Source organism: Eptesicus fuscus, chromosome 4, assembly GCF_027574615.1.
Source record: "Eptesicus fuscus isolate TK198812 chromosome 4, DD_ASM_mEF_20220401, whole genome shotgun sequence".
Classification (NCBI taxonomy): domain Eukaryota; kingdom Metazoa; phylum Chordata; class Mammalia; order Chiroptera; family Vespertilionidae; genus Eptesicus; species Eptesicus fuscus.
The window spans coordinates 547,322-566,573 of NC_072476.1; positions in this window are offsets into that span (position 1 = coordinate 547,322).

Consider the following 19,252-nt stretch of genomic DNA (forward strand, 5'->3'; position numbering starts at 1 on the left):
ACATGATCTCAAAAAGAAGGGAGGAACCCCTCCTGGTAGAGGGTACACATGGCCCATAAGAGGGCGAAGGGCCGGAGGTTGGTCCAGTTTTCACCGGATTCTAGGACAAATTTAGTTAAAGTACTTTTTAGAGTCCTGCTCATGCCTGTCCAGATTCTGGGCCTAAGGCTTGAGCTATACTTTGAGATACCTTGGCTACAAAGGAGGGGCTGTTATCTGATCCTATGACTACTGGCCCCGAATCTAGGTATAATCACCTGGAGTAATTTCTTGACAACTATAGAGGCAGTTTCTGTCCTAGTGGGGTATGCTTCAACTCAACCCAAGAAGGTGTCTATGAGAACTAGCAGGTACTTGTACCCTGATGCTGGTGGCTTAATCTCTGTGAAATCCACCTCCCAATGCTCTCCTAGGGAATTTCCCTGGGGCCCGAATCCCCAGGGGTCCCTCTTACCTTGCTTAGCATTTACCTGTGCACAGACAGTACTTCTAGTGACTATGCTTTTAATTACCTTATCTAAGCTTAGCAGTACCTGCCTTGCAGAAGTTCAGAAGTCTTGGTGACGCCTAGGTGGGTAGCCTGGTGTAACTGGGCAACTAACGTCCAACCTAGAGCCTCTGGGACCAACAGTCTGTCATCTGGTAGGGCCCACCAACCATCTGGTCCTTTGATGGCTTGCTTCTGTTCTTCCAATTCCTCCTCTTGTTTGGTGTAGGAGGGAGCTGCCATAGGTCGGGGTCCAGCAGGGTTACTAAAACTTGTAAAGGCCCCACTGATTTTTGGACGGCTTCCTTGGCAGTTTGGTCTGTGACTCTATTTCCTCTGGCTTCAATTGTCTCCCCTTTCTGATGTCCTTTCCAGTGCACTATTCAACTGCCCTTGGGAGCCAGATGACCTCTAATAAGGCTAAAATCTCTTCCTTATTTTTAATGTCCTTTCCCGCTGCAGTTGGTAACCCTCTTTCCCAGTGGATGGCACTGTATCCCCATCGAAGGGCCTGGATTAAGGCCAAAAGTTTGACTTTTTGTGTCGAGGTTCCCCTATTCAGGGACTGTGCTTAAATGGTGCGGTCCAGGGTGACTACTGCTGCCCCTGAATATCGGATGCCATCCTGAACATAACTGCTCCCAACCGTGAATAGTACCTCGTCTGGTGATGATAGCGGGACATCTGTCAGGTCTGGGCGAGCTGTTTGTACTGCATCTGTTACCTCTGTGCAGTCATGAATGGGTTCCTCTGGATCATCATCTGGAAGCAGGCTGGCAGGGTTGATGGCCAGTGTCTTATGGAACCAGACGCAGGGCTGGTCTAGGAGAAGAGCTTGGCACTCGGTGATCCTGGTGTTTGACATCCATCTCTCTGGAGCACCTTGAAGGAGGGCCTCCACACCATGGGGTGTTGTCAGGGCTAGTTCCTGGCCCAGAGTCAGCTTATCTGCCTCCTTCACCAGCAATGCTGTGGCGGCCACTGCCCGGAGGCACGCTGGCCACCCTGCTGCCACGGGGTCTAGCCTCTTAGACAGATAGGCTACAGGTCTCTTCCAGGGACCTAGAGTCTGAGTGAGAACCCCTTTGGCAATGCCCCTTACCTCACTCACGTAGAGGTGGAAGGGCTTCGTGATGTCTGGCAAGGCTAGGGCAGGTGCTGAGACAAAAGCCTTCTTTAGCTCCTCGAAGGCCTGTTGTTCTACTTCGGTCCAGTTCAGCGGCTGAGCTTGATGACTTGCCAACCCCAGGGGGGTTGTTTTCTGCCCAGACCATGGGATAGAGATGCTGTAATTCCTCCAAGTAGGTGGAGGCTTTATGCTCTTCCCCTGGCACCGCTTTTTCCATTTCCTGCAAGATATATTCCTCTGAGAGAGGACAGGTTAAAAGAATACAGGCAGGGGAGGATGTAACTGGACCTGGGTTCCTTGGATCCATGGTGAGGTGTGCTCTGTCCCCCTCAAAGGATATGGTGGCTTGTCCAAGTAGTTTCTGTAGGAGGTCACGTCTACACAGGGTATACGGGCATTCTGGCATGACTGGAAATGAATGCGTTACTGTGTTCTTTCCGAGGTCCACAGTCCTCTTTGATGTCCAAGGAAAACAGGCAATTTGTCCGGTGGCTCCCTGGACTGATGTCTTCTTAGAGGTAACGGGTCCCATCGACTCTGTCAAGACTGATTAGGCTGCCCCAGTGTCCACCAGGAAACTAACAGGTTTGCCCCCCACTTGTAAGGTTACCCTGGGGGCTTAATGGAAAGGAGCCCCGGTCCTGTCAGTCCTCTTCCTCTAAGTTAAAGACTCTCTGAGTCTCCCCTTTTGCTTCTCTAGCTAACCTGCCAGGACATTCTCTCTTCCAGTGCCCCTGTTTCCTACAATAGGCATACTAATTCCTTCCTATTTGCTGCTGGCCTTTTCTTTCTTTCTCTGTTCCCCTTTCTCACCACATGTACAACCTTTACAAAAACCTTTATAATTTCAAATTAACTTTCAAATCTTCTATTATTTTAAAATATTTAGAAAAGGCAGAGGGAGGAAGGAGCAGGTCCAGCACCCTGTTCCCAGGTCTCCAGCCGCTTGAAATTCAAACTGCCACATTTTTCCTACAGATAAGGATCTCAGATTCTGATAAGCCTGAAAAAGGGGAATGGGGGAATTACTAGCTGTGCCTTCTTTAAGCCCCCTAACAGAACACACCTTTAAGCCCCCTAACAGAACATTCCTTTAAGCCCCCCTAACAGAACACAGTGAAAAGTGTCCAAGGAGTCGCCAGGGGTTCTTGGGTCTCATTGGGGCACAGGGGGTCATAAGGGAATTTTCCTTTTTGTCAACGCCTCCAGCTACTCAAAACAACCCCTGGAGGGGATGGACACTGGGTGGGCGGAGGCAGGGAGTGCAGCGTGGGTCCCAGGTGGCAAAGGAGGTGCTTCCACCGAGGCGTTTTCATCTGGCAGTCCACTCTCTGTTCCCACTGGGAAAAGCGCTTGTCTCCTGCCAACGAAGGTGGCGTGGGGGAACAAGTGACCCTTACACTGCAATCAGATTCCCTGACCTCTCTGAAAAGCCCCTCTGCTTGAGTGTGTTTCCATTAAAAAGTACTGATTTTAAAACTAATAACTTAAGTGTTGCCACACACACACTCAAGGACCATGTGGCCCACAAAATATTTTCCTTTTCTTCTAAAGATTTTGCAATGTACTGTAATCATTAATCACATCAAACTTAAATGGCCAATTGAGACAAACACCTTTGAGACTGTTCCTCCACCACTGATTAAGACTGGGTGGCGGCAGGTGTCAGAAATAAGATTCATTTAGTTTTTGAGCTTGCTGGGCAGACTTGGTGACTTTGCCAGCTCAAGCTTCCTTCTTATAAATAGTTAACTTTAGAATTTGGTCCCTGCTTTAAACCACTTGGGACCACAATTGCTACAACTTTATACCTTCAAATTAATAAACATAGACAGAAATGTTGTTAGACGGGCTGATTCCCCCTCTGACAGAGAGCAAGCACCCCTGGGAAAAAGGAATCCCAGTGGCCACTCAAGGCGATTTGCTATCTGTCAGAGTACTCAGCCTTAAATAAATTAAATGTTTCTTTTTTCTTCTTACAGATTTCCACACTGACATGACCAAATAATTATAACCAGGCAGACAAACAAAATATCAAACAAACATCTTACAGTGAACATCCTTTCAGTGAACAAGTACTCTTACAGTCTTGGGATCTGTAAATCAAAAGCATTAACATCAAAGCCGTAGTCGTCCACCCGCTTTCTGAAGTGCTGGAAATTTTTCAAAAAAACATTGTAGAGGGGAACACGGAGACACAGACGAACCTTGACCCATTTTGACGAAGACTAAAACACAAAACAAATAGTTCCGACACCAACATGACAAAACACAAGACAACCAGTCCGGACACCTTTACCGAGCCGAGGACACTATCGTGTCCTCTTGGGCCGAGGACACCGTCGTGTCCTCCGGCCAGAGTCTAGAGGTTATGCTACGTCCAGCCCTCCGACAGACTCTTACCCCTGAGATCTCAGCCTGGACGCCTTACCTCCTGTGAGACCGGTCTCCCTGTTTTCAATAAATCCTTGCGGCTCCTGTCTCCGGCTAAGGTCCCCGAAAGGAGGGAGAGCCTCCAGCCCCTTCTGGGGGGTCCCTCTCCTCTCCCTCAGGAGGGAGAGCCTCCAGCCCCTTCTGGGGGGTCCCTCTCTCCTCTCTCTCGGGTATCTCGCTGGGGCCTCCAAATGTTGTGGGGTCGAACCCTAGAGTCAAAATAAGACCACCGGAGGCTGCTGATTGATTAAAAGAAGCAGGCAATGATTTATTGAACTGGCCAGGACGGCCGCGAGGGCACCACACGCAGGTGGCCACCCTCACGACCGCGCCGTCCCAGGTGTAGGCAGTCCTTTTAAAGGTCCAAACCACAAAAATTTTCCTTTGTTCTAAAGTCTAAATTCTAAAGGCTGGGAACAGCCCACAGGGCCGCTCCCAGCCACCTCCTGCTGGACATTATTGGAATGTGGCCCTATCTTGCGAAAGCAGGTTGTCTCTAAAGGTTACCTGTAGTTTCAACTCCTGGAGCTACTGAGTCAATGGGAATCAATCTCCTGTGGTTCTGATCCACAGGCACAGGAAAATTACCTTAAGCAAGTAATTGCATGCAGAAGCCAGAATAGCAGGGTTAAAATTTAAACAGCAGTTTTTATCTAAGTATGGTTGCTACCATACTTCAAAAACATTAAAAAAAAGAGAAAGAAAGATAGAAAGAAAGAAAGAAAGAAAGAAAGAAAGAAAGAAAGAAAGAAAGAAAGAAAAGAGAAGAAAAAAGGGAGAAAAAAAGAGAAAACAGAAAGTGAAGTGGCATTTGTTTCAGCCGAGTTTAGTGCCCCTGGGAGCTTGCTTTGGACCCCACTCTTCTGTTCTGTCCACTGATTCTGGGCTTCCTGTGAGGTGCATGGGTGCTGACACTGTCAGGGACTGTGCTCCTTTGGCATTAAGCAACTTGCTTGAAGCTCCATTGACCCACAATTTGTGTGTCTGCACAGGACTTGGCTGCCAGCAGGAGAGCCAATCTGTCCCCCCTCCCTCCATCCCCCGCACTGCCCCCAAGCAGGTTTGTTAGCAGCCTGGGGCAGGGCTGGTCAGCACACTTCCCCTGGTTCCCCAGGCTCTGCCTCTGCCAGCCTTTGCCAGCTAGCCACCTGTCAGTCTTAATCACTCAAAAGTCTGTTTCTGAAGGGGCTTTAGGCAGGGGAGGTGCTGTTTAGTTTTCAGGGAATGTGTGGCTGTGTTTCCCTGTCTCAGAGCTACTCCCCCACAAGTTGCCCAAATTATTACTCTTTCCTTGGCTGGACAGAGAGCCTGTGCGGAGACCAATGAGGCTGGCTAGAAACCTGGAGTTTTTATCAGTTCTCCTGGTGGGGGAATTATCAGTCTGGTTCCCAGATAGTGGAGTGGGCGGCCCCTCCCCCAGCCCAGTCACTGATGCTCCTGGAGACTGTTCAAACCCATAGGCGTGGCCTCTGCTTTTGTTCCTCTGAAAAGGTCAACATGCAGGGTGTGGCACGAGGGCTCCTGAGGGTGAGGTGGGCTGTATCACCTAGGGCAGTTTTTTTATTTTTATTTTCCTGCCCTGTGGCTGCTGGGGGCCTGTGACCAAATGCTCCCAGCTGCTGTCTTTCCACATCTCCCCACAGTGCTTCCCTCCCCAACTTCTCCTCAGGCACTTGAAGTCTATGTCTCTTTCCCTGCTCCAAAGCCTCAGGTGAGTAATTGCAAATGAAAACTCCTGTGCTCTGGGTTAAAAAGAAAAACAACAACAAAAAATGAAACTGGCTTTCTCTCTGACCAGCTCTGGTCTGCCAGCTCCAGACTCCCCAGCAGCCAGCAGCCCTGCCTCCTTTCACGGCTGGATGTCATGTGGGCTGAGGGTCTTGGCTCAAGTGCTCCAGGCTGTGCAGCCAGCCTAGCCTCTGGACCTCTTATCTTCTAAGGCAGTGGTTCTCAACCTTCCCAATGCCGCGACCCTTTAATACAGCTCCTCATGTTGTGGTGACCCCCAACCATAAAACGATTTTTGTTGCTACTTCATAACTGTAATTTTGCTACTGTTATGAATCGTAATGTAAATATCTGTGTTTTCCGATGGTCTTAGGCGACCCCTGTGAAAGGGTCGTTCGACCCCCAAAGGGGTCGCGACCCACAGGTTGAGAACCGCTGTTCTAAGGGAACAGACGCTCCCATAGCCCAGTGCTGCCTCCTCCCTCTGCCTGCTGCCTGCCGCACCTGGGAGCTGGGTCAGCTCCTCTCTCGACCTGGCCCTTCCTACCCGTCTCCAGGTGCATTCCGTCTTTCCTTGATGTAAGGCTTCTTCTCAGCTGGGCCTCGATAATTCCAGGTGAATGTTCTCCAATTTAGTTGTAGTTCAATTTTGGCACTGGGAAAGGTGCACAACAGGTCTGCCTATTTGGCTTCCATTTTTTTGATAGATCCTCCCTTCCCCCAACTGATGGGCGGAGTATGACGTAAACTCCACCTGCAGCCGGACATTCCTGAACACCTTATATGGACTGTACATTGAACCACCAATCAGCACCTGCCAAATAAGTCCCTAATCATGTGCCTTACAGGAAACCACCAATCAGCGTGTGCCAAGTGCCCTAAGCCCCGTCCCCTCCTTTCCTCCCCTCCAAAGGCGCTTTCACCCCGGCACGTCCTCTCTTTTCCCTCTGGAAGGGAGCCGGCAGGGTTCTTCTCTCCAATAAAGCCTGTGTCCTGGTATCCCATGGTCTCCGGCCCTCTCTTTCATCTTTCATTTTTCTCCCCCCAATAAAGGTCTTATATGGCAAACCCACAGCCAATATCATATTTGATATGCAAAAACTACAAGCATTTCCCTTAAGATTGGGAACAAGAAAGGGATGCCCAATTTCACCACTCTTATTCAACATAGTACTGGGAGTACTAGCCACAGTGATCAGACAAGCAACAGAGATAAAACACATCCAAATTGGAAGAAAGATTTAAAACTGTCATTATTTATAGATGACATGATCTATACTAATAAAAGCCTAGTTGGGCGATCAGGCTGGCAGGGGAGGGCAGTTGGGGGCAATCAGGCCAGCAGGAGAGGGCAGTTGGGGGCAATCAGGTCAGCAGGTGAGGGCAGTTGGGGCAATCCAGCCAGCAGGGGAGTGGTTAGGAGGTGATCAGGCTGGCAAGCAGAAGCAGTTAGGGGCAATGAGGCAGGCAGGCAGGCAGGCAGGCAGGCAAGCAGTTAAGAGCCAGCAGTCCCAGATTGTGAGAGGGATGTCTGACGGCCAGTTTAGGCCTGATCCCTGGCAGTCAGACATCCCCCGAGGGTCCCAGATTGGAGAGGGTGCAGGCTGGGCTGAGGGACAACCCTCCCACCCCCCGCAGTGCATAAATTTTGTGCATTTGGCCTCTAGTATTATATATAAAAAACCCTAAAGATTCCACACACCAAAAACCTACTAAAACTGATAAATGAATTCAGTAAAGTACCAGGATACAAAATAAATATCCAGAAATCAGTTGCATTTTTATATACCAATAATGAAGTATCAGAAAGGGAAACCAAGAGAACAATTCCACTCATAATTGTTTCAAAAAGAATAAAATATCTAAGAATATATTTAACCAAGGATGTAAAAGACCTGCACTTTTAAAACTATTAGACACTAAAAAAATAAATTGAAGAAGATACAAATAAGTGGAATCATATACCACATTCATGGATAGGAAGAATAATGGACATCATTAAAATGTCCCTAATACCCAAAGCAACCTACAGATAAAATGCAAATCCTATCAAGATACCAGTGTTGTATTCTACTGAACTAGAACAAATAGTCCAAAAATTTATATGGAACTTCTAAAATCCCAAATAGCAACAGTGATTTTGAGAAAAAACAAAGTTGGAAGAATCATGCTACCTGATATCAAACTATGCTACAAGGCCATAATAGGAAAATGGCATGGTACTGGTATAAAAACTGACATGTAGATCAATGGAATAGAATAGAGATCCTAAAAATAAACCCATGCCTTTATAGTCAATATTTAACAAAGGAGGCAAGAACATAGAATGTGGTAAAGACAGTCTCTTCAATAAATGGCGTTGGGAAAATTAGACAGATACATGCAAAAAAATGAAACAAGACCACCAATTTATACCATGCACAAGAATAAACTAAAAAATGGATAAAAGACTTAAATGTAAGTCATGAAACCATAAAAATCTTAGAAGACAACACAGGCAGTAAAATCTTAGACATTTCCCATGACAATATTTTTTTCTGATATATATCCTCAGGCAAGTAAAACAAAAGAAAAAATAAACAACTGGGGCTACATCAAACTAAAATAAATGTTGCACCATAAAGGAAACCATCAACAAAATGAAAAGACAACCCCTGAATGGGAGAACATATTCGCTGATACACCTGATAAGAGGTTAATATCCAAAATCTGTAAAGAACTTATAAAACTCAACAACAACAAAAATAAACAATCTAACAAAAATGGGCAAAGCACCTGAATAGGCATCTCTCCAAAGAGGACATACAGTGGCCAATAGACATGTGAAAAGATGCTCAATGTCACTATCATCAGAGAAATGCAAATTAAAACAATGATCTATCACCTCACACCTGTCGGAATAGCTTCCATCAACAAATCAACAAACAAATGTGGAGAAAAGGGAACTCTCATGAACTGTTGGTAGGGATGCAGACTGGTGCAGCCACTGTGGAAACAGTATGGAGTTTCCTAAAAATGCTAAAAATGGATCTGCCTCATTACCCAGCAATTCTACTTCTTGCAGTTTATCTAAAGAAAACCAAAACACTATTTCAAAAGGATATAGGTTGCCCCTATGTTCTTTGCACCCTTATCTATATACTAGAGGTCCAATGCATGAAATTAGTGCAAGAATAGATCTTCCTTCCCCTGGCTGCCGGCACCAGCTTCCCTCTGGCACCCAGGACCCGGGCTTCCTTCGCAGCCCCGGCTTCCTCTGGAAGGTCGTCTGGAAGGATATCCAGTCTAATTAGCATATTAAGCTTTTATTATCCTATATAACAAAAGCCTAGGTGGTGTCATGCCCTTACGTGACACCCTTGCATGATGCCGCCACAAGATGGCCACCACAAGATGGCCACCACAAGATGGCTGTGCACATAGTGGAGGAGGGCTCATTGGCTGATCCATGTGATGAGGCCTGGGGGTCCCGCAGCTCTTGAGAGGACATGCGAGCCTTTGTTCTGAGTTATTTCCAGTTGGGATTAGGCTTAGCAATGCTCTCATGTGCTTAGGGAAAAGCCCCCTCTTTAATATTTAAATATTTGCCACAGGATTCTCCAGCTTTGAAGGAGGTGGGGAGTTGAGGGGGAAGGCATTACCCTCCATTCCCTTTTGGCTTAAGCTGGATGGCCAATTCCATGAGAGGGGCTGGGAATGGAGATCGGAGATGAAGAGAAGGGAGTATGTGACTGTCCGGCATCGTCTGGGGGGCATCCCAGCCTGTCCAGTGGGTGGGGTGTTGCAGGCTCCCGTCACCATCCCTTTCCCATGGACAAGGGGGCCTTTGATTTGCAGGTTGTTGCCTCTGGTCTCACTTATTTCCCTTTTGAAAATGTATCTGAGCATTAGGCAGAGGGATGAGGGGGAAGAGCCTGCCTGTGACTGAGCAAGTCAACATCTTTCTCAAACTCTTGGGAATTCACCCCAAAACATTTTATGATTAGACTAGAGGCCCAGTGCATAAAATTCATGCATGGGGAGGAGGGGGCATCCCTCAGCCCAGCCTGCACCCTCTCCAATCTGAGACCCCTCGGGGGATGTCCAACTGCCGGTTTAGGCCCGATCCCAGAAGTTGGACATTCCTCTCACAATCCAGGACTGACTGCTGGCTCCCAACCATTTGCCTGCCTGCCTGATTGCTCCTAACCACTCCCCTACCAGCCCGATTGCCCCCAACTGCCCTCCCCTGCTGGCCTGGTCACCCCTAACTGCCCTCCTCTGCAGGCCTGATTGCCTACAACTGCCCTCCCCTGCCAGCCATCTTGTGGTGGCCATCTTGTGACCACATGGGGATGGTCATCTTCTGTGAGGGTATGAAAATCAATTTGCATATTACCTCTTTATTATATAGGACTAGAGGCCTGGTGCATGAAAATTCATGCACTGGAGGGGGTATCCCTCAGCCCGGCCTACCCCCCTCTCACAGTCCAGGAGTCCTCAGGGGTGAGAGGTGACCTGGCGATCAGGGGAAGGCGATGCCTCCATCACACCTCTGCTGCTGCCACTGCTGGCAGCACAAGCCTCAGCCAGCCTTTGGTTACCTCAGCCTCGGGCAGTCCTGGGCAGCTGGGCAGCCACCATCTGAGGCTTGCCTGTACCTTGGGCCAGCCCTGCATGGCTGGGGAGCTGAGGGGACTGAGGAACTCTGGAGGCAGGCACACGGAACCGCTGGGCCTGCCTGGGGGCTGGCCTTGCTGTGCACCTGCCGCCCCAGTGGGGCTGAGGGGACTGGGCACTGCCATCTTGTGGCTGTGGGTGCTGCCATCTTTAAGGGCAGGACAGCCAATTAGCATATTCCCTCCTTATTGACTGTGGGAGCTGCCATCTTTGCGACAGCATGAGGGTCAATTAGCGTATTCCCTCTTTATTAGATAGGATGAAGGACCTGAGTGTCTTAATTACTCTTAACAGTGGTCAACTTTACATTTCAGAATTGCCTTTCACATGGCCCTTGCCTTCCCACCAACAATAGCCCGGCTGGCAGGTTCTCTTTTGTGGAATCTCCCCCATTTATCTCATTCCTCATGCCACTCTCTTAGCTCAGGACTTTACCACTGTGTGTGTCATATTGTAAAGTGGGCTTGGGTTCTGTGGTCATGGCAGCCTGTATGTGAGTCCCAGCTTTCTTTGGGTAACTGATGTTATCTCTACGAACCAGTTTACTCATCTATATAATGGGAACAATGGCAGACCTATTTGAGGAAGAAATAAGATTATGTGGTTCCCTTCTCTCCTGTGCTAATTTAAGGACTAGTTATAGCTCAGAACTAATATTTTGGTACCCTGGAACTAGTACAGAGCTTGTTACCTGCTTTAATCCTCCCTTCTCCCAGGCAATGGCCGCTCTCTCTTAAGAGAGCTGTCTCCAGTTTTTGAGCCTCAGGGTTCTGTGGAAGAATTCTAGTCTTCCAGTCCAGGAAAGGCTGGCACTGTTGGTCTCCCATCCAACAGGCGCCACACCCTCTTCCTCAGTCATAGGCCCGGTGGCCAGTGCCCTGGGAAGGCGAACTATATCCGCAGCCTCTAGGGATGAACCACAAGTGGCCCAGCTCTGTCACTTACTCCAAGGATGGCCTTGTGCAAGTTGCCTTCTCTCTCCAAATCCCAGCACTGACATCTAGAAGGTGGGAAGATGCATGGATGAGAAAGCATGTGGCATGCCACGGCCCTTGGTAAAGGGCAGCCGTCCTGATTCTTTCATGGGCATCTGACCACTTTACTGTTAATTAAGTTTAGATTGATGGGTTCTAACCACATGGGTTCAGTCTGTGATTTCCCTTTAAACACTCCATCTCACACTTTAATGTGCATGGGAATCACCTGGGAATCTTGTCTAAATGCAGATTCTGATTAAGCGAGTTTGGGTGGGACATGAGATTCTGCATTTCTAACAGGCTCCCATGTGGTGCCGTCACTTCTGGTCCATGGGTTCTGTGGTCATGGCAGACTGGATGTGAGTCCCAGCTTTCTTTGGGTAACTGATGTTATCTCTACAAACCACAGTTTACTCATCTATATAATTGAGTAGCCAAGGTGATAAGGAACACAGCAAGTGGAAGACCTGTTGAGGGAGGAAGAGGCAGGAGACTCAATCTGTTTTCTCTTGATATCTTGCTTCTCATTTATGCTTCTCTGGCTTCGAGGCCACCTGGAGGGGGTTTCTGTTGAGTAACAGAGTTGTCATTAGACTCCAAATCTTGGAGACCTCGCTCCTCAAGGTCATCCAGTGCAGAGAGAGCCACAGCCAGGGGCCTGTTCTTTGAATCCAGTCAGTGCATTTCTGAGTGATGGCTCCTTATGAGCAGCAAATGGTTCTCCAGGTGTGGATTCCTGTTCAACTGCTTCAGGAAAAACCCCAGCGGGCCTGCTGGCAACCAGGGCCCTGGGAGGAGGCTATTCTGAATAGGGAATTGCCCTGAAAGTGCAGTTCTGATGGTCCCTGCAAATAGGATCTCTGCCAGAATGGATGTGTCTGGAGGCTGTGGCTGGAAATTCAATATGGTGGTGATTTGAGGAAAGTGTGTGCCATCTGATGTCCTGGAGTGAAGTCACCTGGGCTCTGATCTTAGACTTGCTGGAAAATGGGCTGCTGGGCCTTCTGTTCCTCTTCGATATACCTGCCTGGGGCATATACCTCTCCTTCTCAGTGTCTAACACATGCTGGGCAAAGAGGGGCAGCTGTTTCATATTAAGCTTAGCTCTTTGGAACCCAGGGGTCTGCTGAGGGTCTCGGTTGGCTGTGAGATCCATGTCATTGGCCTTCTTGAGCAAGAAAGAGCTCTTTGTTCCCTGGGGCTGTATTATCTTGTACTTAGGAAGGACTAGGGACTTTTTAAAAATTATCAATTCATTTCCCAAGCTTCTGTGGGCTCACGTGGGGCCCGCCTCCTGGCCAATCCATTCTTTCTCCAGGCTAGACTGACAGGCCTGGGCGGTCCCCATTTGGCTCCTATTTCACGTGCCTCTTATGCCACTTGACTTCTAGTGCTCATGTGATACCTCCCCTTGACCCCTGATCCTCAGAAACAGGCCAGGGGTTCCCTGGGAGAGTGTGAAGCTGTGATTTCCTGGTGAAACAAGCAGACTTATGCTGGCCAATTGATTATACTTAATAACGTCAGGTTCCCTTTGCTTCCTCCCTTTATTAATATCTAGCCACCTACTCTGACATTGTAAATATCCTTTACTCATCCCTCAGTAACCGAGGCACAAAACACATTGTTGCCACACTGGTAGCCTCAGTTTCCTTCTCTGTCAAGGGAATTGATGAAGCCTGCTTCACAGGATGGTGCGGACAATTCAGTGCTTGACTATGTTCACTACACAGAACATGAGTGAAAGTGCTTAGCAAGCTCTTAGAACCTTGTGAATGATATTCAGAAATATAACATTATTAGATTTTTCTTAAACAAATTAAATTGCTCTCTCAGGCTCACCTGCTTGGTTGATGGGGCTTAGTCCTACTGGCTGCTGTGATCCCTGGTCCTCAGGGTCTCTCCATCGTCCCTGAGCCGTGGCCTCCACGCTCCTGCTTTGCGGGGCACTTAACAATGTTCTTTCCAGGGCTCCCTGGGCCTGCCCAGACTTGCCTCTAAAAATAGACCCCCGAAATCGTCTTGCTGGGCAGGGTCCGAGACTCAGTGCTGAGACTCCTGTATCTTCTCAAATGAAGAGCAGTTTCATGATCCCTTCTAGCTTGAAAATATTCATCAGAAATCAAATTTCTGATATCCACTGCCACAGGCCAGCACCCTCCATGTACTTAGGATTCAAACATGAGGAAGTCATGGATATTTGTCTATAGGAACTCCTTTATAAAATGTGTAATATACAGTCTTAGGCTAACAGATCATGTCTCAGAAAGTGGAATATAGGGTAGATGGCCACTGTGATGGTTAATTCTAAGTGTCAACTGGACTGGGCTGTGGGCAGTTGGATGTTTGGTTAAACATTTCTGGGTGGTCGGTGGGTGTTTCTGAATGACACTAACTTTAAATTAGTGACTGACTAAAGCAGATTGCCCTCTTCGTCATGGGTGGGCTGCGTCCAATCAGTTGAAGGTCAGAATAGAATGAAAAACTGAAAGAAAGAATTTGTTCTCTCTACTTGGCTGCCTTTGAGCTGAGACATCAGTCTTCTTCTGCCTCGACTTGGACTCTGACTGAAACCTCTGCCATCAGCCCTCACACTTGGACTGAACAGAACACCAGTGACGCTTCTGGATTTCCCAGTTACCAGTGGCCCATCTTGAACTTTTCAGGCTCCATGATAAGGTAAGTCAATTCCTTATAGTAAATATCTATATCTGTATCCATATCTATAACCATATCTGTTTCCTATTGGGTCTATTTCTCTGAGAACCCAGACTAATGCAGCACCCTCTGTAATTCAGCATGCAGTTCACTTCCTGGCATTCCTGGTGGGGAGCACCATGCATTTAAGGACTCATCCCAGTTTCCTACAAGGTATTCAGAAGACTTTGGCCATGGTGTCTGTTTGCTGTTAATATAGGGAAAGATGGAAAATGGGTTAGTTCTAAGTGGCTTCCAATCAATGACAATAGATGTTCACAGAAGGTAGAACTTTCTTGGAATAGGTGTTTTGATAATAACATCAAACATAAACCCTAAGGGACAAAGAGGAGCTATCGTTTGGCCATGTGTTTTGTCCTGAAAGATTTTGGGTAAATGGGTGATGGGGCTTTCCTCGGAATGTCAAGAATTCTAGCTGCTCTGTGGCCACTTGGGCTATCTCCCGCTTCTCCCGCACTCTGGCCATAAGAGGAAGGACAACTTCTGAGACTATAGGAGACTTAGACTTTCATTTAATAAAATCCAAAATACAAGGAGGCTTTTATGGGCCTCTCCCTTTTATCCATACTCCTCTCACAGGGCTGCTCTCCTCCCCTGTGTTTGGAGGATGTAGTGCTGTGCTGAGGCCAGCTACCATGGCTCGCGAGAACAAATTGTTACATATTCAAAAATTTTGGAATGTTGGTAGCTTGAGATTAGCTATTGTGGGATTATTGAAATCTTCAAATGTTACAAATAATGGTTCATTTGTTTTTCTGAGAGCCAGTTCACCTGCATACCACCAGAAATAAAGACTATAGTTGATTTTCCAAGACCATTTATTGAAGAGACTGTCTTTACCCCATTTTATGTTCTTGCCTCCTTTGTCAAATATTAATTGACATACAGGTGTGGGTTTATATCTGTGCTCTCTGTTCTGTTCCATTGATCTATATGCCTGTTCTTGTGCCAGTACCAGGCTGTTGGGATTGCTATGTCCTTGTAGTATAGTTTAATATCAGGCATTGTTTTACCTCTAACTTTGTTCTTCCTTCTCAAGATTGCTGCACTATTCTGGTTCCTTATAAATTTTTGAAATATTTGTTCTATACCTGTGAGATATGCCATTGGTTTCTTAACAGGAATTGGACAGATACATAAAACAACAACTAGACCACCAACTTACACCATACATAAGAATAAGCTCAAAATGGATAAAAGACTTAAATGTAAGTCATGAAACCCATAAGAATCCTAGAAGAAAACATAGGCAGTAAATCTCAGACATCTCTTGTATTACCACAGATACATCTCCTAGGGCCAGAAAAACAAAGGGGAAAAAAACCCAAATGGGACTACATCAAACTAAAAAGCTTCTGCACAACAAAAGAAACCATCAAATTATCAACAAAAAGAAAAGGGAACCCATTGAATGGGAGAATATATTTTCCAATGATATATCTGATAATGGGTTAACTAACAAAATACAGGTGTGGGTAGAAGTAGATTAAATTATCAGCCACCATTACCTAAAAGATAAATCATAACTAAGTATCCTATATAATAAAAGGATAATATGTAAATTACCATCACACCTCTACGCCCACGATTGGGCCAGCGGGAGGCACAGGGGGCGGGACTTGGGGTAGCTGGGGTGGTGATTGGGCCAGCAGGACGCTGAGCTCACATCGCCAGCGGCAGCACGAGCTCAGCGTCTGTGCCATGGCTGTGCTGCGGCACAGAAGGGACCTCTGGGGCAGCAAGCTGGGCTTCTGGAGGCCCTGGCTGACGAGGTGGAGTGGGCGGGCGGGCGGGTGGGTGGCATGGCTCCCGGGGGAGGAGTCTGGTGGCAGTTGGGCCACAGGAGTGCGTGGCAGAATTCACAGAGGACGTAGGTTTCCATGCAGCCTGGGCCGGCTGAGGGAGAGCTCCTGAGGGAGCCGGAAGGCAGAGGAGGTGGCGGCCCCAGCCTTCCTGGGCGGGAGGCGAAGGCAAGACCCCAGCCTGGGCTCTGGCCTCCGGAGGACCACGCCCCCACCCCACCTCGCCCTAGGGGCCCAGGGACTTTGGAGCTGCCAGCCACACCGGGTCCCGACCAGCAGACAGACAGCCTACACATGCATGATTTAATCATGCACTGGGCCTCTAGTACAAAATAATAACTAATAATAAGAAGACAAATAAATCATACACTAATCCTATGTAATAAAAACATAATATGCAAATTGACCAAATGGCTAAACAGCGGAAAAACCATCCAGATGACCATCCAGACGACCATCCGGGACAACATTATGACACCCACTGGCTCCAGGCCAGCCAAGGCAGGTGCAATGTGATTGGTCGGGGGCCCGACCATTGCCCCATGATTACCCTGCAGAGGGAGTCCCAGGCCACTGGCTGGCAGGGCGATCAATCAGGGGGTTCCATGATCACCCCAAAGAGGGATGCCCAGGCCACCGACCAGTGGGCTGCAGCAGGTGGGCCTCCCTCTGAGAGGAAAGCTGGTGCAGGCAGAGGGGGAAGAAAGGCCTACTCTTGCACGTATTTCATGCACTGGGCCTCTAGTTAGTAAATAAATAATAATACAAGAACAAACTGTTTCACATACTCACAACAGTAAGCCTACTTTTGCTCATCCCTGCATATTAAGAACTTATACAACTCAACACCAGAAAGACAAACAATCCAGTTAAAAAGTTGGCTAAGAACCTAAATAGCCACTTCTCTGAAAAGGACATAAAAATGGCCAAAAGACATATGAAAAGATGCTCAATGACACTAATCATCAGAGAGATGCAAATTAAAACCACAATGAATTATCACCTCACACCTGTCAGAATGGCTACCATCAATAGATCAGCAAACAACAAGTGCTGGCAAGGATGAGGAGAAAAGGGAACCCTCATGCACTGCTGATGGGAGTGCAGACTGGTGCAGCCATTAAGGAAAACAGTGTGGAGTTTCCTAAAAAAATTAAAAATGGTACTGCTGTTTGACCCAGCAATTCCACTTCTGGGAAAATATCCTAATCCTGAAACGCCAATCAGAAAGAATGTATGATCCCCTGTGGTCATAGCAGCATTAATTACAATATCCAAGATCTGGAAACTGTCCAAGTGCACATCAGTAGATGAGTGGATGAAAAAGCTGTGGCACATTTACACCATGGAATACTACTGGGCAGTAAAAAAAAAAAAAGAAAAATATCTTAGCTTTTGTGAAAGCATGGATGGACCTGGAGATTATTATGCTAAGTGAAATAAGCCAGTCAGAGAAAGACAAATACCATATGATCTCACTTATATGAGGAATCTAATGAATAAAATAAACTGATGAAAAAAAATTAGAACCAGAGGCATGGAACAGATTGACAGCTATCAGAGGGGAAGGGAGCTTGGGGGCTGAATGAAAGAAGGTGGAGGAATTAAGCACCCCCCCTAACAACCCAACACACATATAAAACACAGACACAGACAGCGGTGTGGTGCTAGCCAGAGTGGAAGTGGGTGGGGATAGGCTGAGGTGGGCAAAGGGGGAATTAATGCGGATGGAAAGAGACTTTGCTTGGGGCGGTGGGTGCACAGTGCAGGTGCAGGTGATGTTTTATTAAGTTGTACATTTGTAACCCATATGGTTTTGTGAACCAATGCCATCCCAATAAATTAAATTTAAAAAAATAGGCTGCAGTTGATATTTGTGGGTTTTGCCTGCCCACCATTCACCCCTTTGCCTCTTCTGTTTTCTTTGGGAAACACTCTCCACTCACCTCGGCCTTTGGTTTGGGTGGGACTGACCATATTCCCCAGGTCCAAAGTGATCCATCCTCCTGGCCACAGTGATTAGTTCACAGAAGGTCATGTGACCCATTTAAAACCAATTAGAGTCAATTATGGAGCTTTTCGTGACCACATAAGGAAGAGAGCATTGCTGCCAAGAAGGAGAGGTTGTAGAAGCTTAGGAGAAGCAACATCAGGAGGAGAAAATGCCAAAGAGATGGATCAATACTAGGTTCCGAGGACATGTGTGGGCTCCAGCAAGCTATGCCTGAAGCCAAATGTCCCTGGATTTTGAAATTGCTGAGCCAAGAATCCTGGTTCCATGTCTGCCTTTGTTTGGCATGCACCTGTGTATGCTGTTTTCTGTGCCTTGTGAGTTATAAGTTGTAACTAAAAACGTCTCATTTGTCTCAGGGTCCTTCTGGCTTGGTTCAGCTTCCAAGGGAGTTGGCAAGAAAGTCTAAAGGAGGGTCTGTGGAGAGAAAGGGAGGAGAGCTTTTGTCTCCAGTTCTACCTCAGCCTCATGAAGTATTCCACGAGGTCCAGCCCTCCCTCCTCCTTGTTGCACAAACCTTTGTTCAATGCCAGTTTTTAGCTGCATAAACTAGGGAAATGGCTAAACTTCTCTGAACCTCAGTTCCCTCATCTGAAAAGCCAACTTATTAGTGTCCAATTATCACAGTTATTATGAAAATTAAACGAGATGGTTTCTAAAAATGCAGGTTTTGTACAGAATAAATGTTACTATAATTATTAATTAAATAAATGTGTATGTAGGGGTAGGCTGGGGCCTTATATTACACATTTTATCATGGAATTTCTATGGAAAAACATCTGTCAAGTTCCAAGACCCTGACTTGCTCACGTTTGACTCCAATGGAGGAATCCTAGGATGTGCCAATGGAAAGCAGTTTTGTTTGAGAGATGGAAGTGATCAGGCAGTTTCTTTTGGTCCAAACATTTCATTTAGCACATTTTCACTGGGAAAATAGTGTATGAGGGACATCAATATTACACATCTTGAAATCTCCCACTGGAATTTCTCCTGAGGACACAATGTCCATTGATGAGCTCAATGGTTGAAATAAATGCCCATCCTATCTAATAAAGAGGGGATATGCTAATTGACTGTCATGTCATCACAAAGATGGTGGCACCCACAGCCAATAAGGATGGAATATGCTAATTGACTGCCATGCCCTCAAAGATGGCCGCACCCACAGCCCTAAGATAATGACGCCCAGTCCCCTCAGCCCCGCCGGGGCGGCAGGCACATGGCACAGCCGGGCCAGCTCCCAGGCAGGTCTGGCCACTCCTTGCACCTCCCTCCAGAGTCCCCCAGTCCCCTCAGCCCCCCAGCCAC